We start from the raw sequence: 25,071 nt of genomic DNA on the forward strand, positions 1-25,071 counted from the left end.
CTGGGAGAAAGCAGTTTAAGGGATAAGTGTTTGGACTCAGGGTTAATTCCCAGGCTCTGCCACTGTTATTCTTTGGGAGACCTTGGGGCAAGTCCTTAACTTTGCTGAGTGTCAAGTTTCCTGTTAAAAAGAGTATAGGTGGGCTCCTGGCTGGCCCACTTGGAGGAGCTTGTGATTCTTGATCGTGGGGTAATGAGTTTGAGCCCCATGTGGGGTGTAGAGATCAGTTAAATAAAAGTTTTTTTTAAAAAGAGTGTAGGAGTATAGGAACACTTACCTGTAGGAATAGTGTCAGGATTAAATGGTAACTGAAAACTTTGAATGTGTAAGATAAATAACAGCAAGTGTTATAATGTGTGTGTGGATGGATGGATGGGTATTCTCAGAATGTTCTCTCTCTCATATCTATCTATCTATCTATCTATCGCATATATAGCGCATATATATATATATATATACCAATTATACCTTACCTGAGGAGCAGAAATTGGATCCAGTCCTACTGCTACTTCAGGGTACAGGATCATGCAAAGCCCTCCTCTTTATTTTTTCTACTGTCTCTGATCCCTCACCCATTCTCTTCCTCCACACAAGTCTTTGATTAATTATTTGATATGTCTTTGTTTATATTTGTAAAATCTTACATAAATAATGTGATGGTTAATTTTATGTGTTAACTTGACTGGGCTAAGGGATGCCCAGATAGCTCATAAAAACTTCATTAAAGTTATTTCTGGGTGTGTCTATGAGGGTGTCTCTTGAAGAGAGTAGCATTTGAATCTGAAAAATTAGCATTTGAATCTACAGACTGAGTAAAGAAGATTCCTGTCCTCCTGACAGGTGCCGGCAGGCCTCATCCAATCTGCTCAGGGCCTCAATGGACTAAAAACAGGAAAAGGGTAAATTCATTCTTTGCTTGAGCTGAGACAGCCATCTTTTCCTTCTCTCTAACATAGGTGTTCCTGGTTTTCACGCCTTCTGACTGAGACTGAGATTTATACCGCTGGCCTTCCAATTCTCAGGCCTTCAGACTGAAACATTAAACCACTGGCTTTCCTGGTTCTCCATTTGCAGATGGCAGATCATGGGACTTCTCAGTCTCCATCATCATGTGAGTCATTTCTTATAATAAATCTCTTCTAATATATATTTTCGTATATCCTGTCGGTTCTGTTTCTCTGGAAAACTCTAATACAGCTGATACTGTGAACTTGTTTTGCTTCTGTTTTTTTATTCAACACTTTGGTTTTGAGATCCATTCATACTTCGGAGTGCTGAAGAGCAAGCCATCGCGTGCATCCTCACCCTTCCTTCATCTTTCCTCAGGTGATGGCCGCTTAGGTTCATCAGTACCCCAGATTCACAACCAGCACAGTAATAAGCATGTTCATACGTGTACTTCAATGAGCAGATGTGAAAGGCATCAAAATTTCTCTAGGACTTATGACCAGGAATGGGATTGCTGAGGCATTGGGCATATGCACATTTAAATTCATCAAACCCTTGCACGCTTGCTCTCCAGCACGGCTGTTCAGCCTTACCTTCTCTCAACAAGGCATGACAGTGTGCATTTTTCCACACCCTCTCCAAGACAGGATATTATCCCACTTTTCATTTTTGCCAATCTGATGGGTGTGGGTCAAGTGGTGTAGCATTTTTGTTTGAGGGTTTTCCCTGAGGTTGTGTCTCTCCATATATCTGTTATCATATGTGAATGTGTCCCTTTTATTTCTTGTGCATTTTCCTATTAGATTTGATGTCTTTTTCTTGTCAATTTGCACAAGGTCCCCATGTACTTTAAGTATTCCCTGTCAGTTTCATATGTGACAAACATCTGATTTCAGTCTGTCGCCCATCTGGTAAATTTGTCTTTGGTTCCCTTCATTGACCAGAAATCCTCCATTTTAATGTAGTTAAATAAAGGTTTTATATGTAAACAATATGGTTAGTGTTTTTGGGGTCTTGTTTAAGAAGAGATTCACTAATATTAAGATAAAGAAAAAAATCTCCTTCATTTGCTTACCTCTCTTAACTTCCCTTTCACATTTATGTCATGAATCCATATTATGGGTCAGTTTTCTCAGTACCAGCTACTAAATGACTTTTTCCCATTGATTTGAGATGTTTTCTTAATCCTAAATCTGCTTCAGATCTCTCTTTTCTCTTCATCTATTATTTTGTGTCTATGTGCCAGGACTATACCATTTCTGTTACTGTGCCACAGCGGTAGTTAAACTAATAATAGTTGATACTTAATATATACCATTTTAAGTACTTTACCTGTATAAATTCATTTAATTCTCACAACAATGTATGATGTGAGTACTGTTATTATCCCCATAAAATTGGAGGGGAAACTGAGACACAGAGAGATTAAGTAATTTGCACAAGGTCATATAGCTAAGAACTGGTAGAATGTAGATTTGAACCCAGGTTCAAGAGCCAGTGCCTTTAATGGCAACCTGCTTCTCCACTACATTGTAATACCTAGTGGGTATTAGTATAGCACAATATTAATATGGTATAGTAAATAAGTATATTGTGATTTATGAGAAACACACACATATATATATATGTGTGTATATATATATATATATATATATTGGTCTTCCTCCACAGTTCTTGGCTCATAACTTCCAAAACCCTTGAAATATCCTGAGTGACAAGGGCAACATGAGCGTCTTTTGTCATAATATTTGGTCTCTTGTTCTCAGTTCCTGAAATGCTTTAGAGCCATAAGTGAAATGGTTGTCTTGTTATTCATAACACCCCTATCTACCACAAGTAGGTTTTTGTTCATAAGATGAATTTTGGAATGCACCCAGGGATGGTAGCTGGTTGCCAGGGGTACCAACCATGACTGGAGGGTTGGCACTTTTCAGTCCCAGCCCCTGATTTCTGGAGAGGGGGAAGGGGCTGGAGGTTTAATCCATCATCAGTGGTCAGTGATTTAATCATTCATGCCTGTGTAGTGAAGCTTCCATAAAAACCCAAAAGGAAAGGAGTGGGAGTTCCAGGTTGGGGAACCAGAACACTTTCAAGGGCTACCAAGCTAGGCCTCAAACTCCATGAGGATAGAAGTTCCTTTGTTTGGGACCTCACCCTGTGTTTCTTTATCCAGCTGTTGGTTCGTTTCCTTTAATGTCCTTTGTAATAAATCAGTAATCTAGTGAGTAAATGAGTTTCCTGAGTTCTGTGAGTTGCTCTAGCTAATTAATTGAACCCAAAGAGGGGGTCATGGGAACCTTTCATTTATAGCCAGTCGGTCAGACGCACAGGAATGACTTGGTCTAAGGAGCGGCATCCTTAGTTGGAGGGGGTCTTTGGAACCTTCAGTTTGTAGCTGGTTATTCGGAAGCACGGTTATCAAACTGGGCTTGTGACTGACATCTGAAGTAGAGCGTGGTCTTGGGGGACTGAGTCCTTTCCCTGTGGCATCTGATGCCATTTCCTACTAGATAGTGTTAGATTTGAGTTGAATTTTTGGACACTAGCAGGGTGTTCGACAATTGCCTATTGATAGTGTGGAAGCCTCCAGAGACACACGCTGGAATTGGGTCCAGGAACCCATTTAAGAAGATAAACAAAATAGGGGTGTCTGGCTGGCTCAGACAATAGAGTATGTGACTGTTGATCTCAGGGTTATAAGTTCGAGCCCCACGTTGCATGTGGAGATTACTTAAAAATGAAATCTTTTTACAAGGCGCCTGGGTGGCTCAGTCGGTTAAATGTCTGCCTTCAACTCAGGTCATGATTCCAGGGTCCTGGAATCCAGCCTGCATTGAGCTCCCTGCTCAGTGGGGAGTCTGCTTCTCCCTCTCCCTCTCCTCACCCTATATGTACACACATGCTTGCTCGCATGCTCTCTCTAATAAATAAAATTTTAAAAAAAAATTTAAAAAATTAAATCTTTTAAAAAAGATTAATAAAATATAGGATTAGTAAAGAGAAAGAAATGAATTTGTTGATTCCTGCATAAATTCTAGAATTATTACTAGAATTATATTGAATTCATAGATTATTTTTAGGGAGAATTATCATAGTTACAATATTAAGTCATTAAATCCACGAACATTGCATTTTTCTCCATTTGTTCATATCTTTATTCATAAAGATTTTGTTTTTTTAAAGGAATCTTGGGGTGCCTGGCTGGCTCAGTCATTAGAGTGTGCAACTCTTGATCTTGGAGTTGTGAGTCCAGCCCCACATTTCGGTGTAGAGATTACTTAAAACATCTTTTTAAAAAAGTAATCTCTATACCCAACATGGGGCTCGAACCTCTAACCCTGAGATGAGAGTTGCACACTCTACCAGCTGAGCCAGCCAGGCACCCATGTTCATATCATTTTAAAGGTATTTTTGGAGTTTTGCAACCTTCCGAACATGAGTCTTAGGAAGTTATTGGGTTAATTCTTAGATACATCATAACCGTCAATACTGTTATGAATGGTGCCTTAATTTCTTACAATTTCTTTATTATTGCTGCTGTAAAGGAAAATGATTCGTTTGTATAAATTAATACTGTATCGGGTAACCTTGCTGAAATCTGTTTTCGGTAAATTGTGAACTTACTGAGTGGTGTTTCTATGTAGATCATCCTATCATGACAGATTATGACAGTTGTGTTGCTTTACTTAAAATCCATAAACATCTCATTTCTTTTACTGTGATGGCAGGAAACTACAGTGCTGAGTTTAAAAGGAGCATTGACAGTGAGCTTCTTTTCTTATTTTAGATCCTAAGTTAATGGCTAGTAAATAAAATGTTTACTGGAGGATTTGGGGAGATTTTTTTCATCAAGAAAGTTCCTTTTTATTTTAACTTTCTGAGTTTTTTGCTTTCGTTCTGAAGTGCTAAATTTTATCAGATCTTACTTTAGAACATGTTGAAATGATCCTGTGGTTTTTTCCTTCTCTCCTTTGGTTCTTTAAGATTTTAAATATATTGTTACATTGTCCTCCAGCTTCCTTTTGTTTTGGATGGTACTCATTCTTCATTTCTGTCCCCATTTCTCTGTATATCTCTTTATTCTGATTGCATTTTAAGATTTGCTTTTTGTCTTTAGTTTTTAGCAATTCGACTATGATGAGCTTTTGGATGTATTTTTCCTGCTTGGAGTTGACTGAGCTTCCTGGATCTGTAAGTGATGTAGATGAATTGACTTTTTTTCTCCTTCCATTGCAGAGATTATATTTTAAGTTCTTATTTTGCCATCTGGTGGTAACCATTCAATCTAAGTATTTTGCAATTACCCTCTGTTTTCCTCTCACCTGGGGTCCACACCTGGCCCATGTAGAATGCTGGGCAACTTTTGCCCCAACCTAGTAGTGCAGGCTATCCCAGTCTGACAACATTCCTTTGATTCAGCCACCAAAGCAGTTAGCTCATCTCTAGCCCTCTAGATTTCCAAGAACAGCAATTAGATCCCTCGTCTTGGTAGTCCCCAGCTGCAGGACACACATGTCAAGCTGTCCAACTCTGTTTAGGCTTGAGATGAAGAACATGGCATACTCTTACAAAGATGAGAGTGAGAATCTCAGTTGGGCTAGACCTTTCTCCAAAGAAATGTCTTCATTATAAGAAACCCAAGCTATATGCAGTTACATTGTCTGACTTGATAGCTCATTCCTTTTTATTGCTGAATTATATTCTATTGTTTGGTTATACTGCAGTTTGTTTATTCACTCATCTATTGAAGGACATCTTGGTGCCTACCAGTTATTGGTAATTATAAATAAAACTGATATAAACATTGTGCAGGTTTTTGTGTGGACATAGTTTTCAATTCACTTGGGTAAATACCTAGGAGCGCAAATGCTTGATTGTATGATAAAACTATGTGTAGCTTTTTAAGAGTCTGCCAAACTGTCTTCCAAAGTGGCTGTGCCATTTCGCATTCCCATGAGCAATGAATGGGAGTTCCAGTTGCTCCACAGATTTTACTGCAATTGGTGTTGTCAGGTGTTTTTGGTGAGTTTAGCCATTCTAATATAGGCGTGTAGTGATATCTCATTGTTGTTTTAATTTGTATTTCTCTAATGACAAATAGCATTGAGCAAATTTTTGTATTTATTCTTTGTGTATATATTCTTTGGTGAGGTGTCTGTTCGGATCTTTGCTCTTTTTAAAATTGATTTTTTAAAATTTGTTTTCTTATTGTAGAGTTTTAAGAGTTCTTTGTCTATTTTTGTTTAAAGTCCATTATCAGATATGTGTTTTATTGGTGCTTTCTATCAGGCTGACCTGTCTTTTCATTCTTCCAACATCATCTTTCGTATAGAAGTTTTTTTTTAATTGTAATTAAGTCTAACTTACATGATTTTTCTTTCATGGATCATGCTTTATATATGGCATCTAGAAACTCATCATCTAACCCAAGGACATGTAGATTTTCTTCTATCTTTTTCTAGAAGTTTTATAGTTTCACAGTTTAAAATTTATGTCTGCGATTGACTCTGTGTTAATTTTTGTGTATGGTATTGCATTTTCCATATTCTATATTCCTTTTTTTTTCAAATTAATACAATGAGCATCTAAAACTGGAGAATCACTGCTTTTAGCAGGCGTGATGATTTTCTTTCATCATTTTAAGTAATGAGCTCTAGGCTTCTCATCAGTACTTTTTTTATTTCTCCTTTTTTTTTTTTAACAAAATGACAATACATAAGCACTTAAAAAAATAATTGCATAAGCACTTCAGAACAAAGATGGTGACACTGAGCAAGAATTGTTGACTGGGTGTTAACATCACTCACTATGCCGTGGTTTGAAATTTTAACTCATTAGCTGAAATATGAAAATCTGAACTAAATGTTGAGACATTTTTTTTTTGGTGATTTCATTGCATAATGTCAGAAGTAGGGCTTTTCATAGTCATGGTGGTCATTCTCCTGGCCCCAGTGGTGAAGTATAGGAAACTCCAATGGTGAAGCTGACCACATCACTGAGCAAACAAAGTGTGTAAAGTTGTGTAAGAGACCTAGAATTCATGACTTGAATAAGAAGCAGTGCTAACAAATTATTGGAAGAATGGTTTTAATATAATGTGTTTTCATTGTTCAAAAATGAATCTCAACATTGCTAACTAGGTCTTAAAAGCTATCTCCAGAAATACTGTGATCCATTTCTTTTTTCTCATTTTTGGTTGGTAATTCAGATAATACCGTAAAGTAGGGATCTGATTGTAGTACACTCGAGAATTGTGTTACTGTATCTGAATTGATTAAATTTCATACTGTTCTTTTAATTCAATGATTGTTTCTGTTCCCTTGTTTTGACACTGTTTTGATGTTTTCTCTCTTTATTTCCCATTCAGGTCTATGATACTCTCTCTGAGCCTTACTATAGCTAAAGTAGCTGAAATCAGTGCACTGATTTGTTGTTTCAAATGTTAAAGCTTGAGCATTTCTTCTAGTAGTTTCCATCCAATCATAAGTCTGTGCTGCCAATATTGTTTCTTTAAGCATTCACTTGAACTTGAGGTTAAATCTTATTTTTATAACTATTCAGACTAATTGCCCTTTACCTTGGAAAACCTTTGTGATTCAATAAATGAGCTCAAATTAGAATGAGTACAGAGAAGTTAGGCTTCTCCCACCAGTTATTATGTAATTTGGTTATTCATCACAGTTAAATTGTCTTATTCTTTCCACATTTTAGTTATGTATTTTTTCTTAACATTCTCCATGAAAGTCACTGCAAAAGTGAGGAAATAATGATATTAAAAATTTTTTAGATTCTATATGAGGATCTTATTACCTAAATTATAAGAGCCTTTTTTTAAACTGATAAAAGGATTATCATTTCACAATGTATTATTACAATGAATAAAATCTGATAATGAAACAGCTGTCAAACTCAATTGAAATTCTATAAAAAAATCCAGCTCTAAATTTCCTCTTTTATCCAAGCACTTTTCAACATTTGAAGTTATTATGGGATTTTACTTTATTTTGTTTTATTGGAGTCTACTGTCATTCATTAAAAATCCTACTAAATCTATCCCTGTGGTATACTGTTTCCTCAGATTAAATTAACAGCACATTCAGACTAAGAGAAAGTGAGAATGAATAGGACATTCAGGTTGTAGAAAACTTGTTTGCTTTGAGTACCAATTCTTACAGTCTGATAAAAATTCCTGCATTTTCCTAAATGTTCACTTGCTTTTGCCAACCTCATATATCAGTGATCAACAAATATTGATAATGATACTAGAAGTCAGGTGACCAAGACAATAGTCCTGTTTTGTTGCTTTTGAAATCTGAGGTGCTGGGCAACTCAGTTCCCTTCTCTGGGCTATAGTTTTGTAATAGGAAAAATGAAGAGGATTTTAACTAGGTGATTTCTAATGTTCTCTTCACGGTTTAAATTCTATTTAAATATAATTGAGTCATAAGAGAAAGTTTTATTTTTCAAAGAATTGTTTTATATTTTTATAATAATAAAAATTCCATAAAGCATTCTTTTTTCTTAAAGATTTCATTTATTTATTGAGAGAGAGTACAAGCAGGTGGAGAAGCAGGGGGAGAGGGAGAGAGAGAAACTCAAGCCGACTCCCAAACTGAGCAAGGAACCCGGATGTGGGGCTCAATCCCCCGACCCTGAGATCATGACCTGAGCCAAAATCACGAGTGGTACTCTCAACCAACTGAGCCACCCAGGTGCCCCTCCCTAAAGCATTCTTTTTTTTTTTAAAAGATTTTATTTATTTGACACAGAGACAGCCAGCGAGAGAGACAGCCAGTGAGATAGAGATAAGCAGGGGGGAGTGGGAGAGGAAGAAGCAGGCTCCCAGCAGAGGAGCCTGATGTGGGGCTCGATCCCAGAACGCTGGGATCACGCCCTGAGCTGAAGGCAGACGCTTAACGACTGAGCCACCCAGGCGCCCCTCCCTAAGGCATTCTTAAAACAGTTTAAATAGCTATTAGTTTCCTCTATTATCAAAAAGTCTGTTGTTATCAAAAAGTAGTGTTGGTTGGAGGCTATCCGTGGACTTAGTACCTTAAACACGGGCACTGGTGCTGTATGCATGCATATCACCAACAGTGTGTTCAGGCTTCAGGGAAACGTTTCTTCATATGTCTTGTTCTTAAAACAGAAGGTAACTCTGTTTCATTGCCAAGAAAGTTTCTTGTTATGTCACCAGCAACACTGGAGACAAACCCTGCTTCATAATGTAGGGAGGATTTGAGCTGTAAATGTGCTTAGGTGAGAAAAAAGGCAAATTAACTTATCAACTCCTTTCTCTCAAATGGTGTAATTGCAATAATTCTTTCACGAAGAAGTGTCATTTTTTACTGGTGGCGAGCATTAATTCTCTTGCTTTTCCTTATATCCCAAAGTGTTATAAAATAGTATGCTATTTGCAAAATTTGCAAATGGCAGCGAGGAACATTTTTTCAATATGCAAAAATCCATATTTCTTAAATTTGTATTTATATGTGCTAGATATAAAGTGTGTAGAACAGGATACTGATTTTTTACATTGGAAACAAGATAGATATGGAAAGTTATATTTTGTAAGAATATTTAATGAGACATAAATTTATAAAAAATATATACCAGCATTATTTAAATAAGATACTGTTGAGGGCAGGCCTTTGTGAATGGTTCTAAAAATCTGACAAAGGACTGGTGTGCAAACCAGAATTTTGGTCAAAATCTAGAAGCATTTTTTGTGCTACACGAGACACTTATTTTAATCGTATTCTTTGGAAAGATGGCCTTAACTGTATTGATAGTGATGACATTCTTTGGAAAAATTAAAAAGCTAAATATTATATTGTAGGGGCCTGGGGCGGGCTGCCCCAAGATGGGTCGCTTTGGCATAAAGGTAATTTCTAGTTAAAAGTAATCAAAACCCAGCAGATGCAGGATAAGCTCTACCTCCCTGACAACTGCCCAAATTTACAAAGGAAAGGAGAGCCTGTAACAGGAAGAGAGCTGTTAACAGAGACTCCCCTTTACCTAAGAAACTTATCTATGTAATAACCTTGTTTTTCCAAACATCTCCTTTCACCCTCCTGCTAATGGCCTTCCTCCCCTTTGTATCCTCAGACCCCTCCCCCCTCTCTAGCTCCTCTGAGTTTCAAGTTGCCTCATTGTTTTTGGAATCCCATGCCTGTGTGGATTCCCCATACACACACCTATTAAATTTGATTTTTCCTATTTATCTGTCTCATGTCAATTTGATTCTAAGTCCAGCTAGAAAGACCATAGGGCAGAAGAAAGTCTTCCCAACAATATTTATGGCTCTGTTCCCAAATGGAATATCCTGATGAAGTACATATCTGATTTTCCCTTAAAACTATCCAAATATAAAATGGGAATGATGCCATCAAAGCAATTAAATTTAATTTTAGGCATGGTACAAGATTACATTAGAGCATAAATCCTTATTTAGGAGCAAATCGTATCTTTGGTAGAAAGTGATTGTTTTGAATTTATGCTATTCAGTTATTTGGTATGAACAATTGCTTACTATCAGTAATGTTAACAAAAGTTTACAAATATTTTTGAGGGATTGAAAATATAAAAAAAATTAGATAAAAATTTAATTGAAAGAAACTGTATGGGAAATACATAACAAAAGTTGGCATTCCATTATAGCACAAGGATATTAGAACAAGGAAATGAAAATGTTTGCAATTCTATGAAGAAGTTTCAGGTAAAAATAATAAGTTCTCTGTTTGTAAGGGTTTATATGATTAAATTGGGTCCATCTGGATAATCTGGGATAATCCCCTTATTTTATGGTTCATAACCTTACTTATTTGCAAACCCTTTTGCCCCAGAAGGCAGTATATTCACAAATTATAGAGATTAGGGTATGGCCACCTTTGGGAAGCCATTCTGTCTACCACAGGAGAGATGACTAGAAATGGAGTTGAATAGCTAAAGGGCATGAACAGTTTTAGGCTTCTTGGTACCTGTTAGGAATAGTTGTACTAATGCATATTCCTCCCTAGCAACATATGAGGGACTTGTTGCACCACGTGCTTACCAGCATCCACAATCATTATTTTTTAATCGCTGCTGATTTGATGGTAGAAAAATCCTGAGTATTTGCTTTAATTTGTTTATTCAACCACTGGGGTAAAGTGGATACTTTTCCATATATTTGATAACTGCATACTTTCATTTGTGAATTGTCTATTCATTTTCTTTGTCCATTTATTGATTGGGTTTTTGAGTATTTTTATAGATGTGTATAAACTTAAGAATGTATATTCACCTTTAATGTGTATGGCTTATGGAAAAAACTAAAAAATTTGACATACTGAGAGATACTCAAAAATTAAAATTTACTTATGATCCCATTATCTAGGGATATTTGGTATACATATATGCAGTCTTCATATCTGTACATTTTCCAAACAGTTGATATTACACTATTTATGTAAATTAGCATTCTGCAAATGAAATTATAACAATAATTTCCTATGAGAAAATTTTTTAGGGAAAATTTATTCATAAACATAGCAGTTGCTTAATACTGTATCATGTGGATGTTATTGATGTGGGAAACAAAGACAGAAGAAAAATTATTAAATTTCCCTACTACTTACAGCCCATTGACAAATCCTTGAAACAGGCAGAGTGACATTCCTCTAGGGCCTCAACTGCCTGAATGTTGACACTTTGCTAAGGGGAAAAGGCAATCTTAGCCTGACCCCCAGGATCCTGTAAGTCTACCTTAACATATAAAAATTCCTTTGAAAACTTCATCTCTGTCCCACCCACTCAAGATACATGTTGGCAATCATTCCCCAAGTATATGACCCACTGATATACATCTGAAGGGTCTCGTTGAGTAAGGGACAGGCCAGGCTAGGTAGGGAGAAATAGGTAGGAGCCTGTGTGATCAGGCTCACAGAAATCCCAGAAATGCTGAGGTGTAATGAAACCAGACCACCCTGCCCTGGGCGTCAGAGGTGGGGTCTTTTAATGGCAGTCACGTTGTGACCAACAAAGAATAACCAGACCCCAAAGAAGAAGTAAGCCATGAAAGATGTTATCACCAGTTCTTACTCAAACCAAGACGACACAAGAATGATAAAGCCACAAGCTCCCTGGTCGGTTCTAAACAAAAGACTGTCAGTGGAGGTCCACATTGGCAACCCTGTCAGGACCCCTCTCCTTCCTGAGAGCTTTTTCTGTATCCTTGCTACATAAAACTCTCGTTTTACTCTCCTTTGTCCGCAAGATTCATTCTTCAACAAGAACCTCGCTCTCCCTCTTCATTATACATGGAAATATTAACCATGTGCCATATACAAGGCAGAGTTTTCAGTAGTTTTCAGTTTTGCCTTTGGATTTGGGTTGGTCTTTCTTTTTTACATTCAGATGTTTTAAGTTTATCCATTTTTAAAGTTCCTGTTTTACCACTTTGCAGTTTCTTGCATTTCATCTAAGCATTGAAAGTTCCCCCAAATGTAAGATAAATATTCACCACTTTTTCTAAAAAAATATGATTTAAAAGTATTTCACACTTAAATTCCTCTGAAAGTTATATTTGCACATATTTGAGGTGGAGTTTTTAATTTATTCCTGTTCTCTCAACTCCATTCCAATAACTGAAAAGTCTCATTACCATTTGAAAAGGTTTTTTTCTTCATGTTAACTTATGATACTTCTTTTATCATGTAGTAAACTGACATATATTACTCTGTATTTTTTGGCTGTATATTCTATCCCATAAAAGTGTTGATTCTTATGCCATTTTTATACTGCCCTGTTAATCATTATAATATGCTTTGATATCTCAAATACATAAAATTAAAAATATTAGCAATTTCTGTCAAATTATCTTTCCAGTTTATCTTCAGAATTATTTTAAAATTTCTGTAAATAGGGGCTCCTGGGTGGCTCAGTTGTTGGGCGTCTGCCTTCGGTTCAGGGCATTATCCCGGAGTCCCGGGATGGAGTCCCGCATCGGGCTCCTTTGCTGGGAGCCTACTTATTCCTCTCCCATTCCCCCTGCTTGTGTTCCCTCTCTCACTGGCTGTCTCTCTCTGTGTGTCAAATAAATAAGTAAAGAAAGAAAATCTTTAAAAAAATTCTCTGTAAATAAATTATGTAGATATTTTGATTGGGTTTATATCAAATACATAATGTCTATTTGGGAGGAATTGATTTATGATATTTATATTCTTGTCCAAAATCATGGGATGACTTCATTTATGCAGATTTTCAAAAATTTACTCCTTAAAGTTTATATTTTCTCATGTAGATAATCATACTCGTTAAGATCATTTTTAGGTGCTTTATTTTTTAATTAATGCTATTTTTAAATTAATACTGTACTAATTCTTTACTTTTTAATTAGTACTATTTTCAATTAATATTTTTAAATTAATACTATGAATTGGGTATTTCCCCCTATTATTTATAACTTATCTATTTCTATACACAGCAGCACTATTAATTTTTGAGCTTTTAATTTAATATCCAATTAAAAACTTTTCTTATTTATGGTAGCTTTTCAATTTTTTAAAAAAATTTCTGGCTCTATAACCACATAATTCGCAATAATGATGCAGTTTTCTTCCTGTCCACTGATACTTTTTATTTCTGTTTTAATAGATTGGGTAGAACTTCCAAAGTAATGTTCATATTAAGTGGTAATGGTGATAGTATTTTTGCCTTCTGCTTGATATTACTGGGTAGAACCTTACTATTTCATTATTAAGAATATTGTTACTCTTTTGTCCGACATAACTCCTTTAATTTTCACTTCCTTTGTGAGAATTGGAATTTCTTTTTTAAATAAAGATTTTGTTTATTTATCAGAGAGAGAGAGAGAATGCATGTGGGGGGAGGAGTAGAAGGGGAGGGAGAGGGACAAGCAGGCTCCATGCCAAGCACAGAGTCCAACACAGGGCCAATCCCACCACTCTGAGATCATGACCGGAGCTAAAACCAGGAGTCGGTCCCTCAACCAACTGAGCCACCCAGGCACCCTGAGAATTGGAATTTCTTGCATTTGTTTTCCTCTTCTTTCTTTCTAAGCCTTTGAAAATACAACCTGGAGTTGTAGAATTCATTTTTACATTTTAACTTTTATTTTTTGTTTGGTTTTCACAATATCGTTTTCTCATTTTAAATTAAATACAAAATTAATTTTGTAATTACACTAAAAGCAATTATTTAAAGTATATATTTATGGTTATTCAGAGTGTTTATTTATACAGCAGTCTGTTCCTTCAAATTTTTCCAAAATTGTCTTGAATTTTAATCATTTATCTCTTGATATTTTCTCTTTTTTTTCTCACATACATTTGCAAGTACTATTATTTGGGAAGACCTTCCAATATTTTATTCATGAAAAGTACCAAGTTGGCATAATTCCTGAGTGATAGCTTGCTTACAGATGTATTCACACATGAACAACGCTTTTTCTGAGTAAAACTGTCTCAGATTTTGCCTCCATATTCTTCAGGGGTTTGGTGTTGCAGAGGAGCCGGGGTCAACCTTAATCAGTCTTTTGTAGGCTTTTCTTCTTCCTGGTACCTTAATGGATATTCATGAGATTCTTTCTTTGGGAGTGAAATCTAGCAATTCCACTAAGAAAAAAATAATACACTAAGATAAGTGTAGGTATGGAATTACTTTTATTTTCCTTAATACATCTTGAAGACCCTCCATTGTCAGGGAGAAAAGGTCTTTGTCTATAGAGGGAAAGCCTTCTATCATATCTTTGCTTATTAGCTTTGTTTTCTCTATTTTATTCTTTTTTTTCAAGATCATCAGTTATCTGTCGGTTGCAGTTTTGGAATATGTCTTCTATGTTGATCACATATTTATCATAGAATTTTTATCATTTTATCCCTTTCCTTCATGATCTGGAAGAACTTGTTCAAGTTTCTCATACTTTGGTCATTCTTCGGGGTTAGAAGCTCACAATTATTACATATTGACTAGATGTTAAGTATTCTGTATGTGGTATCTTGTTTAATTCTGATTCTCTCTTCAGGAGTGAAGTTCAGTTATCTCTGTTTTGACAAATGAGATGACTGATGCTGAGAGAATTTAAGTAATTTGCACATATTCATAGAGATGGTACATTTCAACCCTGGAGTCCATGTTCCCAAGCAATTGGTCATCTGGTTTCTACAGGGTGAGTCAGGTATTCATTATCTTCATTGTAATTTTTTCATTTGGCAATGGTGGTTTCCATTTTTCCTTATTTCAGATTATCCCTCATTTCTAATGTTCAGTCTACTTCACTAGGGGCATTCTCCTCCAGAGTCTTGCAAAGAATATGAATTAGATTATTTTTAGAAACAATAGCTTTGTTATGTCTTCTTTTAGCAAGGAACAGTATTTTTAAAAAGTTTGATAAAGTCATTACTGAATTAAATAAATGTTAAAGAAATTAGCTTTTATGTTACAAAGTAACTGTTATAGGATGCCTTATATTTGTACTTTATTTTAAAATATAGATGTGGAGTGCCTGGGTGGCCCAGTTGGTTAAGTCTCCAACTCTTGATCTCAACTCAGGTCTTGATCTCATGTTGTGAGTTCAAGCCTCATGTCGGACTCCATGCTGGGTGTGGAACTTACTTGGAAAAAAAAAAATATATGTAATTCTCTACCTCTCTGATAATGAGATCTTGGTATTTCCATCTCTTTACTCAGAAATACATATTGTACACCTATCAGCATATCCCTGGCAGTGGGGGAAAAAAGACATTTTAGCTAGAATGTAACAGGATAATTGTGCTCTTTCAGTTTTCTAGGAATTTTGGCTAAAATCCTAAAGCTTAGAACAATAGTGCTAGACACATTCATGTAGGAGATACTGAAAGCTAGTGAACTATGTCCAGTGACCTCTTCTCCATCGTTCCTGTATAAGAGAAATATAAAACATTTTAAATGGGATTGTTGAAGGGAATTTTTAGAAATAGCAACTAGAATGACTTTAAAAATTTCCCTTTAAACTTGAGTTGGAAGAGGATTTCTTTGTACATATTCAGTATGCCTGTAAAAGGAGACTGGCATTGCATTCTCTGGATGGAAACTTCCTGAACTGCAGAATTTGTATGTCCAAATCATGGTCCCACTCAGATGGAGTACAGAGGAACAGTCGTTGGAGGAATTGGACATTATCTTCTCGAGTTGTGGGGGCATAAATGAACATAGAAATCAAGAGTGGCTTTAGCAGCTGCAAATGGCAGCACAAGGAGAAAGAGAGATCAGCAGGTGGCCAGACTGCAGTTTTATCTTTTGGTATATCAAAGTGAGTGATTTTCCTTTCAGAAGGTAGTCAGCTTGAGTCATTCTGAGGTCTGGATGAGACCATGCCCAAGAAAGCTGCTTAATGGAAAGGACCGAAACAGGGAAAAGCTATGGGTGTACTGCTCTCCCAGGAGCTTAGAGGGTGTTGCAAGAAGTCATCCAGAGAATGCAAGCATTCATTGTGGAGGTCAATGGCTGGTGCTCCGAAGAATGACTAATGAACCCCACAAAAAAGGCAGTGTGTGGCCTCATATTATGAAATGGAGTCCTAGTGCCTAGATTTATAAATATATCAGCCAGTATTAGACTTGTCCTTCCTCCTCCTCTAATTCCTCTATTCCTTCCCAACTCTGGAGGAATCCGTTATTGATGGCTATGTAACAAATAATCCTCAAATGTAATGTCTTAGATATAATAAAAAGTAGTTTTTTTCACAACTTTTGTGTGTCAGCAATTCAGAAGTGGCTTAGGTAGGTAGTTCTAGCTAAAGATCTTTCATGAAGTTGCATTCCGGATGTTGGCTGGGGATGCAGCCCTCTGAAGGCTTGACTGAGGCTGGAGGATTCACTTGTAAGATGGCATACTCCCTTCACTGTTGGTAGGAAGCTTCCGATTGTTGTTGGCTTTTGGAAGGAGTGCTCCTTTCCTTTCCATATGAACCTCTTCATAAGGCTCCTCAAGGGTCTTCACAACATGGCAGCTGGTTTTCTAATAGAATGTTATCTAATAAAACAGGGATGATTGCCACAGTGTCTTCTATGACTAACTCACAAATAGTACTCTGTCACTTCTGAAACTTGCTGTTATGCAGATCAGCCCTATTCATTGTGGGAGGGGACTACAAGCACAGGGTGAATACCAGGGGGTGCAAATTATTTGAGGTTATTTTTAAAAAAGATTTTATTTATTTATTTGACAGAGATAGCCAGCGAGAGAGGGAACACAAACAGGGGAAGTGGGAGACGAAGAAGCAGGCTCCTAGTGGAGAAGCCTGATGTGGGGCTCGATCCCAGAACGCTGGGATCATGCTCAGAGTCGAAGGCAGACGCTTAATGACTGCGCCACCCAGGCGCCCCTATTTGAGGTTATTTTAAGGCTGGCCACCTCTGGCTAGCAAGAGTGGTAAAGTTGAGGGAAGAGGGAAAGAGGAGGCCAAACATTTGCTGCTCAACCCCTCTTCTCCATGGAAGCTCCAAGAGCCTAGTTCAGGAGAGTGGGAGGTCCTTTGAATCAGACTTAAGGCTGAAAGTGAGTCATAGTTACTAAATGTAGAACACTTGTAAGTCCCAGTTTGCCTGGGAGAGTCCCTGTTTACTCCTGCACTCCTGGCGTCCAGTCTGACTTTATATTTTTCCTGATTATTTAACTTTTAATGAAGTATTAATAGTTACATTAAACTATGTCAGGGTAGCTTTGGCAAATCTACAATTTATATTTCTATTTTTTAACTTGGTCTCATCTAGTGGTGTGTGAGATGCTTGTGCAGTGAACGGTGCTAACCCATTTCTCATTCCTTGCCCTTTCTTTCTAAAGACAGCATGCAAAATGTTTGCAAGATAAAAGGAAGTGTGTGACACATGGTGCTGGGGATGATTACTTTCTAGTCTCAAATAGGAATGGGAGAAGTAATTGACTCAGTTGTCATATTGTCTGTGCCAGAAACTGCAAAGTTCAAAGCTACTGAATCCTGACTTGTTTAGGTCAGTGGGAGACATGGGAAATTAGAGGTTGTGGCCAAGAAATAAAGGAGGGAAATTGGGGCTAGGCAGCCATGCCATAGTCTGTGTTGAGAGTAATCCAAATGTGTTTCCTATTGTGGCTTCCCATTTTTTTCCCAGAAGTGGGGAGGGGCAGAGGCAGAGAGAAAGAAAGAACTCTAAGCAGGCTCCACACCCATCTCGGACCCCTATGTGGGGCTTGATTTCATGACGTGAGCTGAAATCAAGTTGAATGATTAACTGCACCATGCAGGCACCCCATGTGGCTTTTCAGTTTTATAAGATACAGTTTGACAATTAGTTCTTTTACTGTTTTTATGTGAAATCTTTTGCAATATTCCTTTTCTGTAGCTGTGAGCTCCAAAAAAGTGAAAGTGCATATTTAATGAATATTTAAATGCTTAAATATTTAAGTGCTCAATTCTTATTTCTCAAGAAAACTGATGATAAAAACAAAATATTCATCAGTATTTCCCGTTCCCTCATTGGGGTCAAAGTGGTATGATTGATCATGTGAAAACCAGAAATCACCAATCTGCTGAAGAGGTATCAGCAACCACTGCAAATGTTAGTTGTCATTTAGGAAGACTGTTCAGAGGGCGATGATTTCCTACTAACACATGCAGCTGCAAAAGGTGTGTTTACAGGTTGCTCATTGAAACGTGACTTGTCTTTCAGAATGAGATCACTGTTCTAAATTAATTTTTTTAAACCTCAAAATATGCATACAGTTAAAATAAAAGGGTAGTTCATAGTATGTTGGCTCCACTAGCAGAAGAGGATCTTTGCAGACAGTTCAAAGATTTGAATTTTATATCAGTATCATCAGATGTTTAAGACTAAAAATGAGTTTATTTCAGTAATAGTACCATTTTTAAGAAACCAAATTTATGGAATCAAGGCAAGGCTTTGGGAAGATCATTGTGTCAAAGATGAAATATCTGACATTTTTGTGAATGCTACTTTAAAAGTTCACTTTACGGTTTTTGGTGCAATCGTAAGTGGAATCGATCCCCCAATTTCTCCTTCTACTGTTACATTGTTAGTGCATAGGAAAGCAACTGATTTCCATGCATTGATTTTGTATCCTGCCACATTGCTGAATTGCTGTATGAGTTCTAGTAATTTGGTTGTGGAGTCTTTGGGGATTTCCACATAAAGTATCATGCCATCTGCAAAGAGAGAGACTTTGACTTCTTCTTTGCCAATTTGAATACCTTTTATTTCTTTTTGTTGTCTGATTGCTGTTGCTAGGACTTCTAGTACTATGTTGAACAATAGTGGCAAGAGTGGGCATCCTTGTCATGTTCCTGATCTTAAGGGAAAAGCTCTCAGCTTTTCCCCATTGAGAATGATGTTCACTGTGGGCTTTTCATAGGTGGTTTTTATGAATTTGAGGAATGTTCCCTCTATCCCTACACTCTGAAGAGTTTTAATCATTTAATCAGGAAAGGATGCTGTATGTTGTCATATGCTTTTTCTGCATCAGTTGAGAGGCTCATATGGTTCTTGTCTCTTCTCTTATTAATGTGTTTTATCACATTGATTGATTTGCGAGTGTTGAACCACGCTTGCATCCCAGGAATAAATCCCACTTGGTCGTGATGGATAATCCTTTTAATGTACTGTTGGATCCTATTGGCTAGGATCTTGTTGAGAATTTTGGCACCCATATTCATCAGGGATATTGGTCTGTAATTCTCCTCTTTGGAGCACCAAAAACCGTAAGATACCTTGGAATAAACCTAACCAAAGAGGTAAAGGATCTATACTCTAGAAACTACGAAACACTTATGAAAGAAATTAAAGAAGACACAAAGAGATGGAAAAACATTTCATGCTCATGGATTGGAAGAATAAACATTGTTAAAATGTCTGTGCTGCCCAGAGCAATCTATATTTTCAACGCCATCCTGATCAAAATACCAGTGGCATTTTTCAAAGAGCTGGAACAAACAATCCTAAAATTCACGTGGAACCAGAAAAGACCCCGGATCGCCAAGGAAATGTTGAAAAAGAAAAACAAAGCTGGAGGTATCACATTGGCCTGATTTCAAGCTATATTACAAAGCTGCGATCACCAAGACAGCATGGGACTGGCGCAAAAACAGACACATAGATCAGAGTAGGAAGAACAGAATAGAGAGTCCAGATATGGACCCTTAACTTTATGGTGAACTAATCTTCGACAAAGCAGGAAAAATACCCAATGGAAAAAAGACAGTCTCTTCAATAAATGGTGCTGGGAAAATTGGAGAGCTATATATAGAAGAATGAAACTCGACCATTCTCTTACACAATACACAAAGATAAACTCTATATGGATGAAAGACCTCAACGCAAGACAGGAATCCATCAAAATCCTAGAGAAGAACATAGGCAGTAACCTCTTCAACATTGGCCACAGCAACTTCTTTTTAAGACATGTCTCCTAAGGCAAGGGAAACAAAAGCAAAAATGAACTTTTGGGACTTCATCAAGATGAAAAGCTTCTGCACAGCAAAGGAAACAGTCAAGAAAACTAAGAGGCAACCCACGGGATAGGAGAAGATATTTGCAAATAACATTATAGATAAAGGGCTGGTATCCAAGATCTATAAAGAACTTCTCAAACTCAACACCCAAAAAAACAAATAATCAAGTCAAAAAATGGGCAGAAGACATGAACGGACACTTCTCCGAAGAAGACATACAAATGGCTAACAGACACATGAAAAAATGTTCAAGATCATTAGCCATCAGGGAAATTCAAATCAAAACCACCTTGAGATACCACCTTACACCAGTTAGAATGGCAAAAATTGACAAGGCAGGAAACAACAAATGTTGGAGAGGATGTAGAAAAAGAGGAACCCTCTTACGCTGTCGGTGGGAATGCAGGTTGGTACAGCCACTTTGGAAAACAGTATGGAGGTTCCTCAAGACGATAAAAATTGAGCTACCCTATGATCTAGCCATTGCACTACTGGGTATTTGCCCCAAAGATACAGATGTAGTGAAAAGAAGGGCCATATGCACCCCAGTGTTCATAGCAGCAATGTCCACACTAGCCAAACTGTGGAAGAAGCCGAGATGCCCTTCAGCAGACGAATGGATAAAGAAGATGTGGTCCATATATACAATGGAATATTACTCAGCCATCAGAAAGGATGAATACCCACCATTTGGATCGACATGGATGGAACTGGAGGGGATTATGCTAAGTGAAATAAGTCAAGTAGAGAAAGACAATTATCATTTGGTTTCACTCATATGTGGAACGTAAGGAATGGCACGGAGGATATTAGAAGAAGGATGGGAAAAATGAAGGAGGGGAGATTGGAGGGGGAGACGAACCAATGAGAGACTATGGACTCTGGGAAATAGACTGAGGGTTTCAGAGGGAAGGGGAGTGGGGGGATGGATTGGACCAGTGATGGGTATTAAGGGGGGCACGTACAGCAGTGAGCATTTTGGTGTTATATGCAAACAATGAATTATGGAACACTACATCAAAAATTAATGAAGTACTGTATGGTGACTAACATAACATAATAAAAAAATTCACTTTAAAAGTTCAAAACTGAAGGGTCACCTGGCTGGCTCAGTTGGTAGAGCATGTGACTCATGATCTCAGGATCTTGAGTTCAAGCCCCATGTTGGGAGTAGAGTTTACTTAAAAAAATAAAAATAATTTAAAAGGTTCAAAACTGAAGCAATAAATTTTATTTTATAGTTTATACTTACATGTCAATGTATTTATATTTAAATAAATTTAAAATATAAATGCAATTTGTTTTGTGATAAAATACAAATGTGATAATAAAATTTTTGGTCAAGCCCAGCATAATGGGAAAAACAATGTTCTACTAAAATAAAAAAAGATACAGAGCAGGAATATGCATGGAATTGGTGGTAATGTATACATAAGCCATAATTACACCTATGAAAGCAATATTCTACCAATTCAAATAGAAGCTGTGGTTCTCAAAATTAAAAAAATAGCATTATGTATATACAAAATATTTCCATTATGTTTTTGTGAAAATACTTAACATTTTGTAATAGTGACAGAAAACAGCATGATTGTTTAGACATGTTTGATGTCCATGAGCAATCTGATTTTAGGAATGATTGAATTTTTGGGGAACCTGGTGGCATGGTCGGTTAAGTGTCCGACTCTTGGTTTCAGATCAGGTTGTGATCTCAGGGTCCTGAGATTGAGCCCCGTGTAGGGCTCCGGGCTCAGGGCAGAGTCTGCTTAGAGTTTCTCTCTCCTTCTCCCTCTGCCTTTCCCTCCTGCCTGTGCTCTCTCTCAAAAAAAAAAAAAAAAAAAAAAAAAAAAGATTGAATTTTTGAAGAACTGCTGATAAAGCAGTCTAAGAGACCTATGTTATTTTTTTCTCCATGGAGGTCTTCTAAATTTTGGCTGCATTTTATTCAAAATCAATAGATAAATTTATATTCTATACCAGAATTTCATCAGGTGAAACGATGTAGAGGCTCTGTAATGTATCAGCATGGCTAAGCTGAACTGCTTTTCACAGAATTCCTTCCCCAGTATATTTTTGCTTAGTTTGGGCCATCAGAGACATTTTGTAGAAGTTTGGTGGGTGGAAGAAAGGCAGCAGAGACTGAGGTTGTTCACCTGTGAGTGGTTGATACGGGTGCCTTTGTAGCTCACAGCCCTTTTCCCTCACCTGCTGATTCACATCCTTTATGGGGGCAGCAGCCTGGCCACTGACAGTTCATCTTCCTTTCCGTCTTACTTCAGCTCCTTTCACTCTTAGAGCAGGTGAGTGTTAAGCGTCATGACAGAGGGCAGCAGTTTTTCTTGAAGAACACCCACTTTATCCAGGTAGGAGGCGATGAGAAGTGCCACAGTTCTAGTCCCATGTCCATGGGTTCCTGCTGAAGCTTCCGGGCTGCAGGTCCTGTTTGTAGGCTTCGGCTTAATTTTGCTCTCCCCCACTTCACGTCCATCTCCCCTGCCCACCTACCTTTCCTGGAGATATCCTGTTCCAAAATAAGACCAGAACACAGCCGCATTACAAACACTGCTTACTTACACTTGCCTAATGTAAAGTCCCCGTAATAAGTCTTTTAATGCATATGGGCGTATATACGTATGTGTATATATATACACATCAGAGTTTTGAGTCCTTATTACCTTCCACTGGCTTTGGGTTTCTGTTCATATATATTTCCTTAGTGATACTTGAGTCTTATTTTTATATATTGTTTTTGTAAGCTGCTTTGAATCTTTTATGGATTAGCAGACACCTGTGGTTCTCCACGGGGGGGGCACTTTTGCCCCCCCCCAGGATAATTGGAAATGTCTGGAGACATTTGTGGTGGCTCTAACTGGTAGGAGGGATGCTACTAGTATTTAGTGGGTAAAGACCAGGTGTGCTATTAAACTTCCTACAATGCATAGGACAGCACCCCTGCAGTGAAGAATTTTCTAGTGTAAAACGTCAGTATCACTGACATTAAGAAACCTTAGTGAAGCATATAACTCAAATTGTGAAGTTTTACAAGTACTTGGTGATGAAATGTCGGATAGCACTTAGTGTATATCAAAAGTTCTTGTATTAACTGTTTTCTTTGTAGATTAGGAAAAAAAAACTTGTAAGAGGCATGCAACGGCAACCAAGGCTCACAAAGTCCCACCATTTTCTTCAGTCTTTAAATCATTTGGGTTGTATTCTGAAGCCTGTAGTTCTTCAAACTTAGAACTCCAGAAAGCATGGAAAACTAATTAGCTTTCATTCAGGAAGGTTCATGAGTTGTTTCCTCTTTGAATCCTTGTAACCTGGTGAAAAGGTCACATCCCAGCATAGATTCTATTCAGAGCAAAACTGCTGTAGAGATCAGTCTGCTTTATAATCTTCTAGAATTGTAACATTCTTGCCTCGTTACAAGAGTTATTGTGGATTACACTAGGTTGGATAAGGAAAGTATTACCTCAAGTTCAATTAATAGAGCTGGTTGAAAAGAAGACAAGAAGGGAGGAAGGGAGAGAGGGAGAGGGAAAGCAGGAAAAGCACACCAGTGTGGCGTAACTTGCCCCTTCATATTGAGTTAAATTTCTAGGGGGATTGCCTTAAATGTGCAACCACTTATTTCTTTGGCTTCAGCTGTACTCAAAGCAGGGGGAAAGTATCCGTGTTCTGTAATCACTCCTCTTGCAATTAGCACAGCTATATTCCAAACCCCAGAAGGGTTAAGAATCACCATGTCAGGGGATATATGGTGCCTTTTTTTTTTTTTTTTTTTAGAGATCTTTTCTTCCTAAAGGTTTTCCTAGGGTTCCTTTAAAAAGTCAACTTGCCTTGCACATTTAAAATGGGATTTAGCAGGTAAAAGTGTATACATTTCGTACACCTTCTCAGTAACCCATTCATTGACTAATATGATATTCACTTGTGCTTACAAAGTGGGGAAGTAAAAATTGTAAATGTAAGTAAGTGAAGGAAACCTTGAAGTAGCCTGGATTTTTGGAAGTTTCATACTTGATTCTCCCAACTTCAGACGGATTTGGCCAATTACAGGAGCGAGGGTTTCAAAGGCTTCTGACTCACCATAGGTGTGATCTGCCAATGTGCCAATTCCCCTGCTCTTTCCAATTGTCTGATTGAAAGCACCAGTTGCTCAGACGTGCTGAGCAAATAGCCTCTTATTTGCTAGGAGCTGCATCAGGTAAGGAAGATTTCAGCTCCTAGAGGTTGTGTAATGTCTTGTGATTGTTCCTTAACAGCTTTGGGGAAGAGTCTGAGGTTGTCTTTTTATTTTGTGACTTGGTGAAGTTCTATTTTCAGATTGGTTTTCTCCCTTAGTTAAAATAAACAATGCTTAGCTCTTGTGTGATAATGATTCAGTACATCAAAATGACCCATCTAACAAATATTTGTTGAAGTTTTAGTTTGCAAATTACTGCAAACCATCTGTATTTAATAATCAGCTCTGTAAAGACAATACATGGCTAAAAATCACTATAGAAATGGATAACAAATATATTAACATTCTTGGTTAAATTTTGGATTATGCCAATTATTTTTTAAAACTGTTAGTCACGATACTTTTTTTTTTTTACATAAACAGGTTATACAAGAACAATTTTGAGCTGTTTATA

General features: G+C 37.2%; 1 long non-coding RNA gene across 3 annotated transcripts in view; it reads left to right on the top strand.

Moving 5' to 3' along the window:
* LOC123002287 (uncharacterized) overlaps positions 1-25,071 on the top strand; it is a 1,175,027-nt gene that overhangs the window by 541,710 nt on the left and 608,246 nt on the right. For 2 of the 3 annotated variants that reach the window (XR_008960257.1, XR_008960258.1), the window contains 2 exons: positions 957-1,111; positions 5,066-5,139. This is a non-coding gene — a long non-coding RNA (uncharacterized LOC123002287). The remainder of the gene's footprint in view (positions 1-956; positions 1,112-5,065; positions 5,140-25,071) is intronic. The other variant, XR_006412047.2, reaches the window with a different exon arrangement.

Source organism: Ursus arctos, chromosome X (assembly GCF_023065955.2).
Source record: "Ursus arctos isolate Adak ecotype North America chromosome X, UrsArc2.0, whole genome shotgun sequence".
Taxonomy (NCBI): Eukaryota; Metazoa; Chordata; class Mammalia; order Carnivora; family Ursidae; genus Ursus; species Ursus arctos.